This window comes from Ornithodoros turicata, chromosome 1, assembly GCF_037126465.1.
Source record: "Ornithodoros turicata isolate Travis chromosome 1, ASM3712646v1, whole genome shotgun sequence".
NCBI classification, from domain to species: domain Eukaryota; kingdom Metazoa; phylum Arthropoda; class Arachnida; order Ixodida; family Argasidae; genus Ornithodoros; species Ornithodoros turicata.
Genome location: NC_088201.1, coordinates 154,058,773 through 154,075,429, shown reverse-complemented (window position 1 = coordinate 154,075,429; position 16,657 = coordinate 154,058,773). Strand labels below are relative to the sequence as shown.

Genomic DNA, 16,657 nt, shown 5'->3' with positions numbered 1-16,657 from the left:
TGGTCTTGATTTCCTAGAGTTACCTTTACTAAACAATGATCCGTGAAATATGCCGCGTGCACTTCATACTTCGTCACAGTCTTCGTAGATTTCGCTGTTGTGTACACCCGGTCCAACCTAGCATTTGTGCCATTTTGGAAATGCGTATATCGTTGGGCCTTGCTTGCCGTTCTTTCATATGCATCTATCATGCTGTTGTTCACTGTTAAGGCCAGGAGGGCTTCCCCGCTTTTATCGGCGCACTGCCCTACTTTGCTTCTGTCTTTATCCATTAAGGTGCAGTTAAAATCGCCAACCAAAACTATGTTATTGCATCCGTCTACATAACTGTTCAAGGCCTCGAAGAACGTAATTCTTTCTTGTACGTTATTTGGGGCATACACGGCGATAAAGCGCCACATTTCATTATCAATGAGGACATCAAGCTTCGCTGCTCTTCCTTGATTATCGGTTGCATGGTGAATCGGGATCATGTTTGGCTTTTTCCGTAAACAGAGTAACGTTCCTGCTGAGTGCCCGACTGCGTGGCTAACGACAACGTCGAATTCCTTTGCGAACACATTTGACATTAGTTCTGCAGTGCCTTCTTCTGTGCTTATTTTTGTCTCTTGAATGGCGAGTAGATCAATGTTGGGGTAGTTTTGCAGGTAGCGTTTAAGCTGATATTGCTTCTTTCGGGAGTTTAGTCCCCTTACATTTAAGGTAGCAACTTGAATAGGTTTTCCAGTCATTGAAAAGTGTTCTTACCTAGTTGAAGTTCTGTCTTGAAGTGGAGTTAATAATTAGCTTGTTCGCTGTACGCAGTCGTGCCTTCGGCGTTACGTTACTTGGCTTTTAAGTCATCCCGAATGGCACGTCATCTAAGGACGTTGCCCCGGTTTCTTGCGGTGTCAAAACAGAAAGCGGAGTAGGGTTGTCCTGCTTTAGTCTTTTGGAAACTGGGATAATCCCTCGTCCTTTGGTTTTCACGATCTGTGCTTCACTGACGCGGGCGTTTTCACCAGACACTTTAATGTCCACCACTTGATTGCCCACGTTGCCTTTTTCTTTCTCTCTCTTATCAGTGCATTCATGTGCTCCATTCGGAGCCTCCGTGTCCTCAACACGATTTTTTCCTCCTGCTTTTCCTCTGTCAAAGCGTCCACCACCATGTCACTTTCTGAGCCATCCGTGAACATCTCCCTCCCTGGTTCATCTGGCTCCCTAGTCCTCGACGCGTAGGTAGTGACACACTCGTCTTCTTCATGGCCGAATCGCCTGCATTTCCTGCACCATGGTGTGTTGCATGCCTTCCTAATGTGCCCTGCCTGCTTACAGCGTAAGCACAATGGGGGACGACCTTGAACTTCTAAAAGGACTTGGCAACCCGCAATAAACGTCAAATGAGGCATGTCATCTACAGTAATATTTTCCTTCATTTCTAGCGTTACTTCCCTCGTAGTCGACTCAATGCCTTCAAAGAACGAAGTTCTCCATTTTTGCCGACTCACCTCTTTTACTTTACCGTAGACTGACAACGCACGCCTCACATCCTCGTCAGGAATATTCCTCGAGATCCAGTGTATCTTGACACAAACACTTTTCGCATTCGGGTCGATGATCTTGCACACTTTCCCTTTTACCTGCCGTTCTTTTAGTGCAAGTAGCTTGTCCTTCGCCACGCCATGATGAAAGCTTAGCGTCCACACATGGTTGAATTGGTATACACCGAAGCCTGCGACGTCTTCCTTCTTGACTTTATCACGTAATGCATCACCGAAGTGGTGCACGTTGTAGGGTCTTCCTCGTGGGTCCGCGTGTAGGAAAATCGTGTTATAGGACAGTTTTCCGGCTGGTACAGTTGGCATAATAAGACGATATTCGGAGGTATCCTGAGCACTTGCCTGTACGTCGTTCACCCGGCTAGGCCTAGCCGTAACACCCGCCCCCGTGGAGCTCATTTTCCTGCGTCCGTACACTTTCACAGCCGGAAGCAGAATCCCCGGCCACGACCGCACTCTTTTCGCTTATTTAGTGTATTCTACAGATATGGTGGACTCCATTGAGCTGTTTTTTCAACTGCATGTAGTAGAAAGCAACAAAATGGACACGAGCGTCTCAACTCTGACGCGGTCGACAGGATTCGAACCTGTGCGGGGGAACCCCAATGGATTTCAAGTCCATCGCCTTAACCACTCGGCCACTACCGCACCCTTCTCGTTTATTTAGTGTATTCTACAGAAATGATGGGCTCCACTGAGCTATTTTTTCAATTGCATGTAGTACAAAGCAACAAAACGGACATGGGCGTCTCAACTCTGACGCGGTCGACAGGATTCGAACCTGTGCGGGGGAACCCCAATGGATTTCTAGTCCATTGCCTTAACCACTCGGCCACAACCGCTTTTTTTCTTTTTTTTTTTTTTATTGGCAACAAATGTTCGAAAACATATTGTTTCTCGTCACAGTTCGATAAAAACGCAGTCAAAACTAGGCCTACTTTGGCCCTTCTTTTCCACCTAAGTTCATCGCAACACTCCCCATTGTGGCGGGGTAGGGAGCTTCACTCCAAAAAGCCAAAGCCCACGATCAGCACTGCGACATCATTGGGTACGTCAGTTAGTGGGTGAGGGCCCTCATTCCCTAAGATGTGCTACATATATTGTATGCATCAAAGTTACATCACTAGACATATTCCGTGTTGCGCGCTGTAGAATTTTCCAATCACTCTCGAGACGCTTTGTTTATCATCAGTAGCTTGCACACGGTTCCAAATGTCTCTGGTTTGAGGTTTCTGACGATGTTGGCGAGCCTGATCCAGCGATGCTCGTCCTTTAGCTTGTTGTGCCCAGCTAGTGATGCCGTCCACAGTAACTTCTCTTTCAGGTACGTAACCGGTGGCGCCGCTCTTACGTCGCACTCGACTCGTGCTGTGCGTGCCTTCCACAACGCGTGTAGTCCTGTCATTGCGATCACACTGAGAAGTTCGGCGCTTGGGTCATTGGTGAACATAAGAAATTTGAGGTTTTCGTACGTGAAGTCCGCCGTAATCTCCAGCGACACACGGAGGTCACTCCAGAAGAGCAGCGCCGTTCTGCAATCGGAGAAAACATGCCTTAGTGTTTCGTCGTGGCCACAGACATCGCATTTCCCATTGTTCGGCACAAAGAAGCCTTTCCCCATCATCCACTTTCTCACTGGGAGGACTTCACAATGGAAACGGACAAAGAAGTCCTTTGTCCCCGTAGCTACTGGCAGCTGGCGAATTCGCTTCAATGTATCCATCCTTACCGTGTTCCCGCCTAATTGGCGATATAGTGGAGGAGCAAATGTACTGGATATCGTGTCCCAGTAAAGCGTTTTCCTTTTCACGCTTGAGAGGTATTCCCACGAAAACCTTTCTGTGAAGAACTGGACACTTTGATTAACCTCCTTATAGAAGCCCAAGACTCGATGATTATTCACCCCGTCTTCTGTGGTGACGATCCATGGCAGGAGATGGTGCGCTCCCAGCGTCTGCATGGCGACCCTGAGTTCTGACCTTGCCTCATCTCTAAAGAACATGAACCTTTGAACCTTGATCTTGATTGCCAGGTTGACCAGGCTCAAACCTCCTGCTTCGAGAGGCCAGAACAGGTTTGACCGAAGCATCCTCTCGAACTTGGATTGCCACAAGAAGACGGCGCATATCCTTTCAAATCGACGCATTGACAGTGTGTCGATGGTGGTTGCCTGTGCAGAGTACAAAACCGCTGGGAACAGCACGGTGTTGCATATATAGCTTCGGTTAATTAGTGATGTACCTCTTCCCATGTAGGGCTTTTGCTTTGCGTGAAGGGAGTTAATCTTCCGCTGCCACTTCGTGGCGTCCGGAGTGCACCAGTCCAGATTGACTCCTAGATAAGTTCCAACTTCTGACGTGCATTTCATCTGCATGAACACTGTTGACCTGTCGTCCCAGTCTCCCAAACACGTGCCTTGAGACTTCTTCACATTTAGTTTGGCTCCCGAGCAGACGCAAAACAATTGCAAGACAGCAAAAGCCTCCTCCAGTCCCTCCCTGCTAGTGCAGATAAATGCCACATCGTCAGCGTAAGCCAGCAGCTTCACTTCTGTCTGCGCCAACTGCAGGCCCTCGATTTTTTCATTGTTGATAATTGCACGACATAGCGGCTCAATATATACGGCAAAGAGAACCGGTGACATAGGGCAGCCCTGCCGGACGGACTTTTCAACTGGGAACCTAGCTCCAATTTTTCCGTTGATAATGAGTTGCGAAGATATGCCTTTATAGCAGATCTTCACCCACTCGAGCAGGTCCTTTCCGACATCAATCCAGCGCAGGAGGTCATCAAGAAATTCATGACTTACGCGGTCAAAAGCCTGACTGAGATCAGCCTGGAAGACGGCTAGAGGTGTCCCAGTAGTTTTCGCTACCTCGCACGCAGTCCTCATGATGTGGAGATTGTCAGTGATCTTCCTTCCTTTGATTCCGTAGGCCTGGTGGTTTCCTACTACCCTCCATAACACAGAGTCCAACCGTCTTGCTAGCACCTTTGCGAGAATCTTGTAGTCCACACATAAAAGGCTTATTGGGCGATAGTCTGATGTACTGGGTATTCCCGCCTCCTTGGTCTTCTTTGGGATGAGTACCGTGTGGCATCTTCTCATAGATGGGGTCATCATTCCTCTTGTTCTGATATCGTCAAACACGTCTTCCAGGATATAAGAGAGATCTTCTTCAAAAGTTTTGTAAAAAGCAGCGCCAAGCCCATCTGGACCAGGTGCCTTATTTCGAGACAACTTTCTTATGGCGGCTCTAATTTCCTTCTGTTTGATTTTTCCTGTCCCTTTCTCCCTGTCTTCCGGGCCCACCTTTGGAACGTTCTTGAATATGTCTCCGGTTTCAGCGTGTGACGTCTCTCCTTTTCCAAACAGCTCACGATAGTGCTGATAGAAAGCATCAGCTACTGCCCCAGTCCCCTTCTGATCCGTGCTTTCAGTGCGAACTCTCTCTATTTTGTTTTGACACCTTCTTTCTCGTTCTCGCAAAGAAAAGACCCTTGTGGGAATTTCATCCCTTTCGATGACTTGCAGACGACTGCGAACCTGTGCCCCTCGCCACTTCGCACGCATTTGTTCATGTATTTTCTTCTTAATTTCTTTCACGTCTTCTGCAAACATCCCGGGCGTTTTTTCTTCTTCTCTTACGATGGTTACAAGACTCCCCAGTAGAGCTTTCATTTCATTCTTTCTTTCCTTGGCCTTTTTCTGCCCGTACTCAATCGCTTTTTCCCGAACTGCTTCTTTAAAGGAGCATGGAAATGATCGGAATAAAATATGACGGGAGAAGTAGAAATTATGATTCTGAGCCCTGTGATACATATTCGCACAAAAAGTTTGAGCGTAGCGCGCAATCCTGGAGCGCGAGGGAGCTTTGAATCTCGCGGCAGAAATGCCCCCTCACTCGGCTGTCAGCCGCTGACGTCATGTGACCGCGCCGTCTTTTTCTTTATTTTTTGCGATTTCTCCGGCGCGCGCTGGCAAGCCGACCGGGAAGGAAGCGTTGTTGCTCATCGGACGCCGTGCGAAGGACAGGTGATGAATTGAACTCTTTAGGCGACACGTCTGCTCTTCTCGACGAAACGTTTTATGGAGTTGGAGGCTAAGTTCCTCGAGCTTCGATTTCGCCACACGAATGTACCGGAGGCTGGTAAGTGATGCTGCTAAGTGTGAACGAACATTCGGATTGAAATATAGTGCTTCTTCTTATTTACAAATGCATAGTCATGAAGACGCGGCGCAGTGACCAGTGTTTTCACTTGAAGATGTTGCCGACCATCATGACTTCTCCGTGTTGTGGTCAACACTATGGGCTCTGAACCGCATGGACACTGGCATCTCTGAGGCGAAAGAGCGGACCGATGAACGCATAGCTGTGTAACATTGCGCTTACCATATCTTAGTGATACCAGGAGCGTAACGTCTCCACAAACACTACAACATGAATACCAAAATAAAGTTAGTAAAGTTCATCTGCTAGCGATCTGTGGGAAACCCCAAAATACATGGTCAAATAATCATTTTCTTTTTTGAATGGTCACACGCAGAATACAACACTGGCACATGGAATAAATCTCCAACTGACAGGAACGTATTTAGTCGTATCACATATATATATATATATATATATATATATATATATGCTGCACACACAGGCACAATACTGTTCACTAATGAACGACACCTCAGCACAATCGGAACAGAAATCACAACCGCGTACGATCCACCTCAACCCGGGCCGTCACCGCAACACAGAGGCCTGGCTACACCTTTTACACTGCCCGCAGTCTTGTTTTATGCAAAACTTACGAGACAAATCTTGTAAGAACGCAAGTGAATGTCAAACGCAAATAAATAGCACCAGCGTCTCAGTCGGTAAGTTGCCACGATTCCTGAGCTAGCAGACGATTCTGGCGGGGAGCGGACGCTTCCGGCAGCCAATGAAGTGCTCGGACGCCTGACGTCACCACACGCCAGACTCGGCTTGGGGGAGACTGTCGCCGCAGAGCGCATTCTTCCAAACTAATTTTCTCGGGAAATTCGCGCTTTTCGAAGGAAATATTTTCCGTAACAGTTTATGAAGGTAGTATGTTCATATCAAGCGGTGAAAAAATATATGTTCCAAATGATTTCTATGCTCCTTTAAACGTTTCCCAAGCCGGAGCATTCATGTGCGTCTTGCGTAGATCACCAATCCTAAGCTTCAATTCGGACACGAAGTTTTCATCTCTTAATATACTTTCATTCATCTTCCATGGCAATTGGCATTTTCTGACGTTCGACGTCCTGTTTGCATTTAGCAGCGCCGTTACTAAAGCGTGGTCGGTGAAGAAGAGTGGCTTAGCTTGGTACTCCGCAATGCTTGGGTTCACTTCACCGGAGCAATATATGCGATCCAACCTGGCATGGGATGTACCTTGCCAATGAGTGAATCTGATCTTATCACATAGTTTTCCGGTCGCCACGTCTTCCAAATTATTTTCCTCGATTATCCTTTTAAGGACGGATACGCTGCTGTCTTTAATTTCCTTCCTGTAGGTGCTGTCTGACTGGCGCTCCACGCAGTTAAAGTCTCCCGCCATAATTAGTGTACTCGATGTGTTGGCAAACTGTTTTACACTGGTGTCGAAAAAGAGCTTGCGCTCTGCGGACTCATTGGGTGCATACAGACTTATCACCCTCAGAACTTCAGCGTCCCACATCATGTCAACAGATACTAGGCGCCCATTTTGCTCAAGGTCGCAGTCGATGACAACAATGTTTTGAGATTTCCTTATCATCACGGCCATGCCAGCGCTTCTATTTACTCCGCATGCTTGAAACACAAGATACGACTTTTTGAAGACATCAGCAAATTCAATCTCTTCCTCGGGGCTCGAAATTTTGGTCTCCTGCAGGCAGATTATATCAATGTTTTCCTCTCGCAGAACAGTTCTAAGCCACTCTTTCCTTTCTCTCCTCACTAGACTGTTTACGTTCAAAGTAGCAATCTTGAGTGTCGTACTTTTCATTATCGCTAATGATTTTATACTTCGATCACTTACACCGAATGGTCCTTTTTGAGGCGACGCCTTCTTTCTTCAGGTGTGATGACCGGAGCTGGCGTGTACCTAGATTTCCTATGACTGGCCCCGACCTCTTTCCATTTTAATTCATTTCTTCCAGCGCCGACGTCCGACGGAGTCATCTCACTACTTGGTTGGGCGACGTCATTTTCATGGTCGTGCTCTATTCGTGGCACCACCTTATTTTTTCCCTCCAAGAAACGCCTGCCGTTTTCCGAGTAGTTACCACCGGTCTGGTCGATGGCCATGTCTCCTGAGTCGTTGGAATGCGGCGTACTTGAGAGAGCGTCTTCATGAGTACAGACGGAATCGGTCCGAGGTTGACCTCGATCCTTTTCGTTCCCTGTTGCTTGCAGCTGGTCCTTCTGTTGCTTGCCGGCTGTAACTTCTGCATGAGATGCACCGCCGTCCTCCGCCGCTTTGACGCTGCTGGCCACTGACATCTCATTCACGTCCATAAGATCACCAGCAATTGTGTCTTCTACCGAAGCCTTTGTTTTCGACGCGTACGTGCTAATGCAGTCTTCTGTCTCATGACCGAACCTTCGACACGACCGACACCACGGTGAGTTGCACTGCTTCCTTAAGTGTCCCACCTTCTTGCAACGCAGGCACAGTGGCGATCTTCCTGGTATGTCGATGAGCACTTGACCTCCAAGGATGTTGATTATGTGTGGAATAGCGTCTACTGTCAGCCCGTCGCGAAGAGTCAATTTCACCTTTCGTGTCGTCGTCTCCGCGCCCGCGAACGCCGTTGATTTCCACTTTTCCCTTTCTATCTCTTCCACTTTGCCAAATGCGCAGAGAACATTTCTCACGGCATTATCGGATACGTACATTGGAAGCCAATGCAGAGACATTTCAAGGTGCTTTTTGTTGGGGTCCAAGATAACACATTTTTTTCGCTTAACCACGATTTCTTTCTTCTGCACCAACTTGTCCTTGGCCAGCCTCGTGTGAAGTGTTAATGCCCACACGTGGTTGTACATGTACGCCCCAAACTGTGCCACGTCCTCTTTCTCAATGACCGACAACACACCTTCTGCAAAATCGTCCGCCTTGTACGGCCTGCCAGATGGGTCCGCGTGCAAAAAAAGGGTGTTGAGCAATGTGCTACCTGTTGGAAGCGTCGGTAGAATCAGGCGGTATCCGTTTGTAGAATCTTTGGCAGCAGAGTCTGTACCGTGGTCCCGGCTAGGGTTAGCCGTTGTTGTCGCAGCTCCGACGGAGCCCATCGTTCCACGTCCGCACGCTAGCGTGGCAGGAAGTAGAATCGCACTCGGCCACAACCGCACTCTTTTCGTTTACTTAGTGTATTCTACAGATATGGTGGACTCCATTGAGCTATTTTTCAACTGCATGTAGTAGAAAGCAACAAAACGGACATGAACGTCTCAACTCTGACGCGGTCGACAGGATTCGAACCTGTGCGGGGGAACCTCAATAGATTTCGAGTCCATCGCCTTAACCACGACCGCACTCTTTTTGCTAATTTAGTGTATTCTACAGATATGGTGGACTCCATTGAGCTATTTTTTCAACTGCTTGTAGTAGAAAGCAACAAAACGGACATGAGCGTCTTAACAATGACGCGGTCGACAGGATTCGAACCTGTGCGGGAGAACCCCAATGGATTTCTAGTCCATCGCCTTAACCACTCGGCCACGACCGCACTCTTTTCGTTCATTTCGTGTATTCTACAGATATGATGGACTCCATTGAGCTATTTTTTCAACTGCATGTAGTAGAAAGCAACAAAACGGACATGAGCGTCTCAACTCTGATGCGGTCAACAGGATTGGAACCTGTGCGGGGGAACCCCAATGGATTTCTAGTCCATCGCCTTAACCACTCGGCCACGACCGCACTCTTTTCGTTCATTTCGTGTATTCTACAGATATGATGGACTCCATTGAGCTATTTTTTCAACTGCATGTAGTAGAAAGCAACAAAACGGACATGAGCGTCTCAACTCTGATGCGGTCAACAGGATTGGAACCTGTGCGGGGGAACCCCAATGGATTTCTAGTCCATCGCCTTAACCACTCGGCCACGACCGCACTCTTTTCGTTTATTTAGTGTATTCTACAGATATGGTGGACTCCATTGAGCTATTTTTTCAACTGCATGTAGTAGAAAGCAACAAAACGGACATGAGCGTCTCAACTCTGACGCGATCGACAGGATTCGAACCTGTGCGGGGGAACCCCAATGTATTTCTAGTCCATCGCCTTAACCACTCGGCCACGACCGCACTTTTTTTTTATTGCGTTTCTATAAAACCACTATTTCGTACATCCCTTTTGTACTACATCACTAAAATCACCGCCTCGTACATGCTTGCCCACATTCCGTCCTGTCTGTTCCACTGTCGGCCTTACAGTTTTATTTTGCACCCGAATGTCCTTGGTTCAAGTCGCTTTATCGTAGGGGCTAGCTCAGTCCATTTTTCCTCGTCTCGCAAGTTATTTGTCCCAATTAGGGATATCGTCCACATGAGCGTATGTTTGAGGTATTCCACGGATGACTTGTATTGTTGACTCTATGAGATGAGCCACAGAAGATTGTGTACTCATCTTCCTAAGCTTTCCTTAACCATTTATCCCGCTTGTTACCACACTTGTTATTCGTATCTCGCCTATTTCTATCCTTGAGTCAACAACTGAGACAAGTTCTAAAACATTGCCACATTGCTATCGTACTGAAGTGCAGCATCCCATCGTATGCTCTCGAGGAGTGCCAACACCACTGTGCTTCACATTTAAACCGCCCCGCATATCTTACCAATTCCCTCCCCTGGAAAGCTTTCAAATGCTCGGGAAACATAATTTCATTCATACTTACTCGCTGAAGTGGAACTTGATGATCCCGTCCACCACTCTGAAGCCTTTGCACTGCCACTGTTTGAAGAAATTTCGCTGCCCCAAAGGTAACCTTTCCCTCCCAAGCCACATGCGGACATAATAGCTCACAATATTTCTAAATTTCGCCTTGCTCCAACAATCACCTCCATGAACAACCCTACACCTATTAAGCCACACTTGATAGACAATTTCTGCGGCGACCAATAGATAGAAGCTCTGCTGCTTCTTAACTACTTGCCCGATATGGATCCCCACAGCTTGTTCAAACGTAAGACTACTTAATCCAAAATATTTTTTGAAGCATAACCACAGGTATGCAGGCACTTTACACTCAAAAATTGCATGTTTTACTGTTTCTGTGCGACTACAAAGCGCGCAGTTCCGTCTACTGGTCTTACCCCATAAATAGAATCTGTCTTTCACAGGTAGTACTCCATGCCCTATTCTCCACAACAGCGATTTCCTTTTACTATCCAACCAGAAGCTATTCAGTCTTCTCCATCCCTCTCGTGTTATCTGGGAAGAGGAGTTCTCAACAAATTCTTTCCTCAAGTCTTTGTAGATTTCCACGACCTTGCAATCGCCATAGTCCTTATTATTGTTCAACTTTTTAAGCTGTACAAGAGCCTGTTTCGCTACTTTGTATAGTCTTGGCTGGTTTTCAGACATTGGGACTCTATGATCAATGCTTTCTTGCCTAAAAAGTTTTATGTTAGTGCCCAGCCAAAACCTCGATAAAAGTTTCCCGGAACCTTCCTGAGTTAGCATCCTGTAAGCTCCATGTACCGCGTATGCCTGTGCTAAATGTCGAAAGTCCGGAATTTGCAGGCCACCATCCTCTATTGGAAGCTTTAATCTTTCTTGAGCCACCCACTGAGTCTTTCCACTCCAAATGAAGCTAAAACAACATTTCTCTATTCCTCGGCATACATCCCGAGATGGGTGAATGACCGAGAACAAGTATGTGTACTTTGGCACCACGATCGCTTTAATGACCTGTGCTCTAGCCATCAGTGACATTGCAGGCTCGTCGTGATCGTTCATAATCTTTTCGACTGCTGCCTTCAAGTAGGACCAATTCTTGCAAGACGCTCCATGCTTATCAAATAGGATACCTAAAATTTTTACTTCATCAACAACTCTGAGCCCTAGATCTCTCCTTGGGTACTCGCCCCCCATGTACAGCATTTTCGATTTCTCTTTGTTAATTTTCGCTCCACTTCTTGTCCCATATTCTTCTAAAACCTGCAATGTGTTCTCCACGTCCTTTTCGCTCTGAACAATCATTGACAAGTCGTCTGCATAGGCGACTATTGTCTTTGTCTGTGCTGAGCCAGGTATTCCCACTCCCTTGATTGATGAACACTGATAAAGTTCTCGCAAGAGGCGATCAAATGCCAGGACGTACAAAAGAGGAGAAAGAGGGCAACCCTGCCTTACACTTCTTCGAATAGTAAATTCCTTCGCTAGACAACCGTTGATGAGCAACCTGCTCTTGCATCCTCTATACATCGCTCCTATAGTGCTTACTATTTCATTTTCTGCTTCGACTTGTTCTAGCGTTTCCCTCAAAAACGCATGTTTCAACCTATCAAAGGCCTTTTCTTGATCAAATGCCATTAAAATACTTCGTACGTCCCTCTCCGCTAACCACTGTATTACATCCCTGATTTCCCAAAGTTTGTCCTGTATTTTTCGACCACCGACTGCTGCCCCCTGAAATGGCGATATCCAGTTTTTCATGTTTTTTTGTAGCCTCTTTACTAGAGCCTTTGCTAGAATTTTGTAGTCTACGTTTAAAAGTGTTATCGGCCTCCAGGCTCCCAACTGCTCCTTTCGCTGGGGGTCCTTGCATAACAAAGTAACGGTTCCCTCCATAAACTCGTCTGGTAGTGATCCCTGTTTTAGAGAGTAATTAAGCACCTTAACCAGAGAGGGACCCAGGAGGTTCCAATACTGCTTGTAGAACTCAGCAGGCAACCCATCGGGTCCAGGTGCTTTTCTGTTTTTCAGGCTACGGACAACCTGAACAACCTCCTCGCAGTTCAGTTCAACTCCCCTGCGGGTGTAATCGGAACTGAAACAGTCCGACTCTGTGAGGTCTCCCCCGTACAAGTCTGAGAAGAACTCTCTGACCATTTCAGCTATTTGTCTCTGACCAGTGATTCTGCTGCCGTTTTTCATTAGAGCCTCCATTGGTGGCTGAGCTGAAGAAAGATGTTTGGAGAGGAGCCTTCAGGAGCACCAGGCTTCCTTCTCAATTTTATTTTCCGCCGCCAAATACCTTACTGCCTCCCACCGCTCCTCCCTCAGGAGTGCCAGGTGATCGTTGGCAGAAGAAAATGTCACACCGGAAAGAAACCCAGTGCCAGTTTGTTGAAGTTGGCGCAGATGTGCCTGAAGTCTGCATGTCAAAGCACGCTTCTCATGGGCCTTTTTCCGGCCCCAGGCTCTCAGACAGTTCCTGATGTCATCTTTGAGTTTTACCCACCAAGCAAATGTACTGTCACTCCCCCGGACCGCTCTCTCAATTAAGGTCTGTATGTCCGCATGAATTTCTGGACACTGCAGTAATTTGGTGTTCATGCGCCAGGGGTGTCGGGAGCCTGGAAAACCCACTTTTGTCAATTCAACTAAAACTCCCTTATGATCAGAGATGTCAATGGTCTCAATCGTCTGAATATTTTCTCGGATGACTTTCGGCGAACATCGCATTGAACGCGTGCTGTTCTTGCTTTCCAAAGAGCTTGTAGCCCTGCCATTGCTATCACACTTAGCGTTTCAATGTAGTTGGTGTCTGCAAAGACAAGGAACTTCAGGCTTTGGTACGTAAAAACTTCATTCACACGCAGAGTTGCCCTCAAGTCGCTCCAAAAAAGTATGGCGTTCCTGCATTCATAAACTATGTGACGAATTGTCTCCTCTTGGCCACATACATCGCATCTTGCGTTCTGAGGCACGAAGAAGCCTTTGTCCCTAAGCCACTGGTTTGCTGGGAGCACTTCAATGTGAAACCGGATATAAAAATCCTTGGTTCCGGTGGGAACAGGCAATTTCCGGACCCTCTTTAGCACATCTTGCTGACTGAGCGCTGTATACTGCTGCCTGTAGAGAGGTGGCGGGAAGGAACTGGTAACAGTGTCCCAATAGAGCGTCTTCTTTTTAACCGTTGCAAGGTATTCCCACGAGAATTTCTCCAGGAAGAAGTCTATGCTGTGCTCGATGTCCATGTAGAACGTCAGACCGCCTGCTACTCCTATAGAAGCTTCGGTGGTTGCAATCCACTTTATCAGGTTCCGCGTGCCCAGCTTTCGTAGCCCAGCTCGAAGCTCCGGTGCGCGCTGATCGCGGAAGTATATAAAGCGCTGAACTTTCAGTTTTATCTCCAAGTTCACCAAATTAGGTCCTCCAGCCTGCAGGGGCAGAAACAGATTCGTCCTACGCATGCGCTCGAAAGTAGATTTCCATAGATATGTGGCGCAGATTCTGTGGGAGCGCTGCACAGTCTTCGTATCGACATGAACAACCTGGGCCGTGTACAGCACAGTAGGATAAAGGACTCTGTTGCATATATGGCTTCGGTGTAGCAGGGATAACTCTCTTCCATTGTAAGACTGCAATTTCCCGTGTAGCGCGTTGAGCTTTACTGGCCATGGTCCAGAATCCTCATTTGTCGTGTCCATGTTCACTCCCAGGTACTTTCCCAGCTCCGGCGAGCACTCAATACCCATGATGTTTGTGGGCTTGCTTTGCCACTCTCCCAGCAGGGAGACTTTCGACTTCGCAGTGTTTATTTTAGCTCCTGATGCTTCACAGAAGGATAGCAACGTTTGCAGCGCACTCTTCACATGTTCTTCATCCATGCAGATGATAGCCACGTCGTCTGCGTACGCCAGGACCTTGATCTCCTGTTGGGCTAGATTGAGTCCGCTGATTTCTTTGTTGTTCATAATCAGGCGACAGAGTGGCTCGAGGTAAAGTGAAAACAAGGCCGGTGACATTGGACAACCTTGCCGAACGGAACTGTTGACGGCGAACCTTCGCCCTATGTTCCCGTTTACAATCAGCTGTGCTGAGATCTCTGTGTAGCAGATTCGAATCCACTGCTCCAGGTTTCCTCCTACGCCGATCCACTGTAAGAGGTGGAACAAAAACTCGTGGCACACTCGGTCGAATGCCTGTCTTAAGTCTACTTGGAAGGCAGGCAACGGGCAACCCGTCACTCTTGCTATTTCGCATGCCGTTCTCATGGTATGGAGGTTGACCGCGATTGTTCGACCCTTGACTCCGTAGCTCTGATGTCCACCGATGATCTTGTCGAGTAGACTGTCAAGTCGTCGAGCGAGCACCCTAGTCAGGATTTTATAATCTGTGCACAGTAAACTTATAGGGCGCAGATCTGACGCTGAGAAGGCGCCGTCCGGAGTCGACTTTTTCGGTATTAGCACGGTATGGCTCTTCCGCATGGACGGTGGCATCAACTGCCGGCATTTAATGTCCTCGAAGACTGTTTCGAGGATCGGCGTTAGATCTTCCTGGAAAGCCTTGTAGAACGCTGAGCCTAGGCCGTCAGGACCCGGAGCTTTGTTTCTTGGAAGCTTTTTGATCACACGGCTGATCTCACTTTGCGTTATTCTCCCGTCCACTTTTTCTCTGTCAGCATCTGTGAGCTTTGGCATGTGCTTGAAGAGTTCTGCATTCAATCCTGGTGCGTTATCCTGCTTCTCGAACAGGTCTTTGTAGTGGTTGTACAGTGCTACCTCCACCGCCTCACTGCCCTTCAATAGTCCACTTTCTGTCTTTAAGCTTTTTATCTCATCCTTCATAACTCTTTCCCGTTCACGTGCGTGAAATACTTTACTTGGTGCTTCATCGCGTTGAATGACTTCCACACGGCTTCGTATCTGTGCTCCGACGTAGCGCTCCCGCATCCGCTCCAGTATGCGCTTCTTGATTTCTTTAATATCTGCTGTAAATCTTCCAGGACATGCCTCCTCTTCTTTTAATATCGTCATCAGGCTTCCATATAATGTTTTCATTTCGCTTCTGGTTTCAAAAGCTCTTGCTTCTGAGCGCTCAATGGCCTTCAGCCGCACTTGCTCCTTGAAGATTTCCCAGGAAGCGGCGTTCACTCCATCCCCCTTCATACTGTTAATCAGGTCCCTTATCTCCTTCTTGAACTTTTCATCTTCGAGAATTTTTTCGTTTAGCTTCCAGGGTAAGTTGCGGTGCCGATTGCCCTTGTTGTCCCATTTAAGATAAGCGATTACTAATCCGTGATCTGTGAAAGCCATTGGTACGACTCTGTACATGGTTGTGCGCAGCTTAATTTCACAGGAGAGGTAGATACGGTCCAGCCTGGCATGTGAGCTGCCTTGCCAGTGCGTAAATTTTGCCGCGGCATCTTCATTTCCAATTGCTACATCTTGAAGGTCATGTTCCTGCAGCAACCTTTTTAGCTCTTTCACGCTGTTCTGCTTCTTCAGATTTTTGTAGGTGCAATCTTGAGGTCGGCAGAAACAGTTGGAGTCTCCGGCTATTATCAGTTTACTTCTTGTGTCTAGAAAATGAGACACGCTGGTTTCGAAGAAAAGTTTCCGTTCGTTATCTTCATTCGGGGCATATATGCTTATCACGCGTATGATCTCTTCATTCCAAACGCAGTCCACACACACCACACGCCCGTTCTGCTCCAATTCATAATCGATGACGGTGACACCGCTTCTCTTTTTGATCATGATCCCTGTCCCTGCGCTTCCATTTACAGCCGATGCATGCAACACGATGAATTGCTGTTTAAAATATTCTACAAACTCGACCTCTTGCTACTTCGACGATATCTTTGTTTCTTGTATGCAAATTATGTCGAGGCTGTTTTTAAAAATTGCAGTCTTCAGCCAGGCTTTCCTTTCTTTCCGTATCAGACTGCCTACGTTCAACGTCGCTATCTTTAACTTGGCTTTCATGGTGCATGGTCTTAAATAAGATGCTTACTTTTGGCCTTTGAGAAGCTGAAGTCGTTGCCTTCGTTCTTCTGGGGTTATTAGCGGGGCAGGTGTGTACCTCGATTTCCTTAAGTTTGAGATGGCGTCCTTCCATTTCAGATCATTTCGGCCACTATCTGCACATCGTCCGCTGTCCTCATTGCAGATCAGCGGCAGTTGATTTGTAGATCCAGCACCATCG

The 16,657-nt window shown here is 47.3% G+C and overlaps 6 non-coding genes across 6 annotated transcripts; all 6 read right to left on the bottom strand.

Annotated features, from left to right (window-relative positions):
* Positions 1–2,107: 2,107 nt before the first annotated feature.
* Positions 2,108–2,189, bottom strand: Trnas-uga (transfer RNA serine (anticodon UGA)). The gene has a single exon. It is a non-coding gene; the product is annotated as a tRNA-Ser (tRNA).
* Positions 2,190–2,301: 112 nt separating this feature from the next.
* Trnas-aga (transfer RNA serine (anticodon AGA)) lies at positions 2,302–2,383 on the bottom strand. The gene has a single exon. It is a non-coding gene; the product is annotated as a tRNA-Ser (tRNA).
* A 6,814-nt stretch (positions 2,384–9,197) lies between these two features.
* Positions 9,198–9,279, bottom strand: Trnas-aga (transfer RNA serine (anticodon AGA)). Its single transcript has one exon. It is a non-coding gene; the product is annotated as a tRNA-Ser (tRNA).
* A 112-nt stretch (positions 9,280–9,391) lies between these two features.
* Trnas-aga (transfer RNA serine (anticodon AGA)) lies at positions 9,392–9,473 on the bottom strand. The gene has a single exon. It is a non-coding gene; the product is annotated as a tRNA-Ser (tRNA).
* A 112-nt stretch (positions 9,474–9,585) lies between these two features.
* Trnas-aga (transfer RNA serine (anticodon AGA)) lies at positions 9,586–9,667 on the bottom strand. Its single transcript has one exon. It is a non-coding gene; the product is annotated as a tRNA-Ser (tRNA).
* A 112-nt stretch (positions 9,668–9,779) lies between these two features.
* Positions 9,780–9,861, bottom strand: Trnas-aga (transfer RNA serine (anticodon AGA)). The gene has a single exon. It is a non-coding gene; the product is annotated as a tRNA-Ser (tRNA).
* Between the last annotated feature and the right edge of the window lie 6,796 nt (positions 9,862–16,657).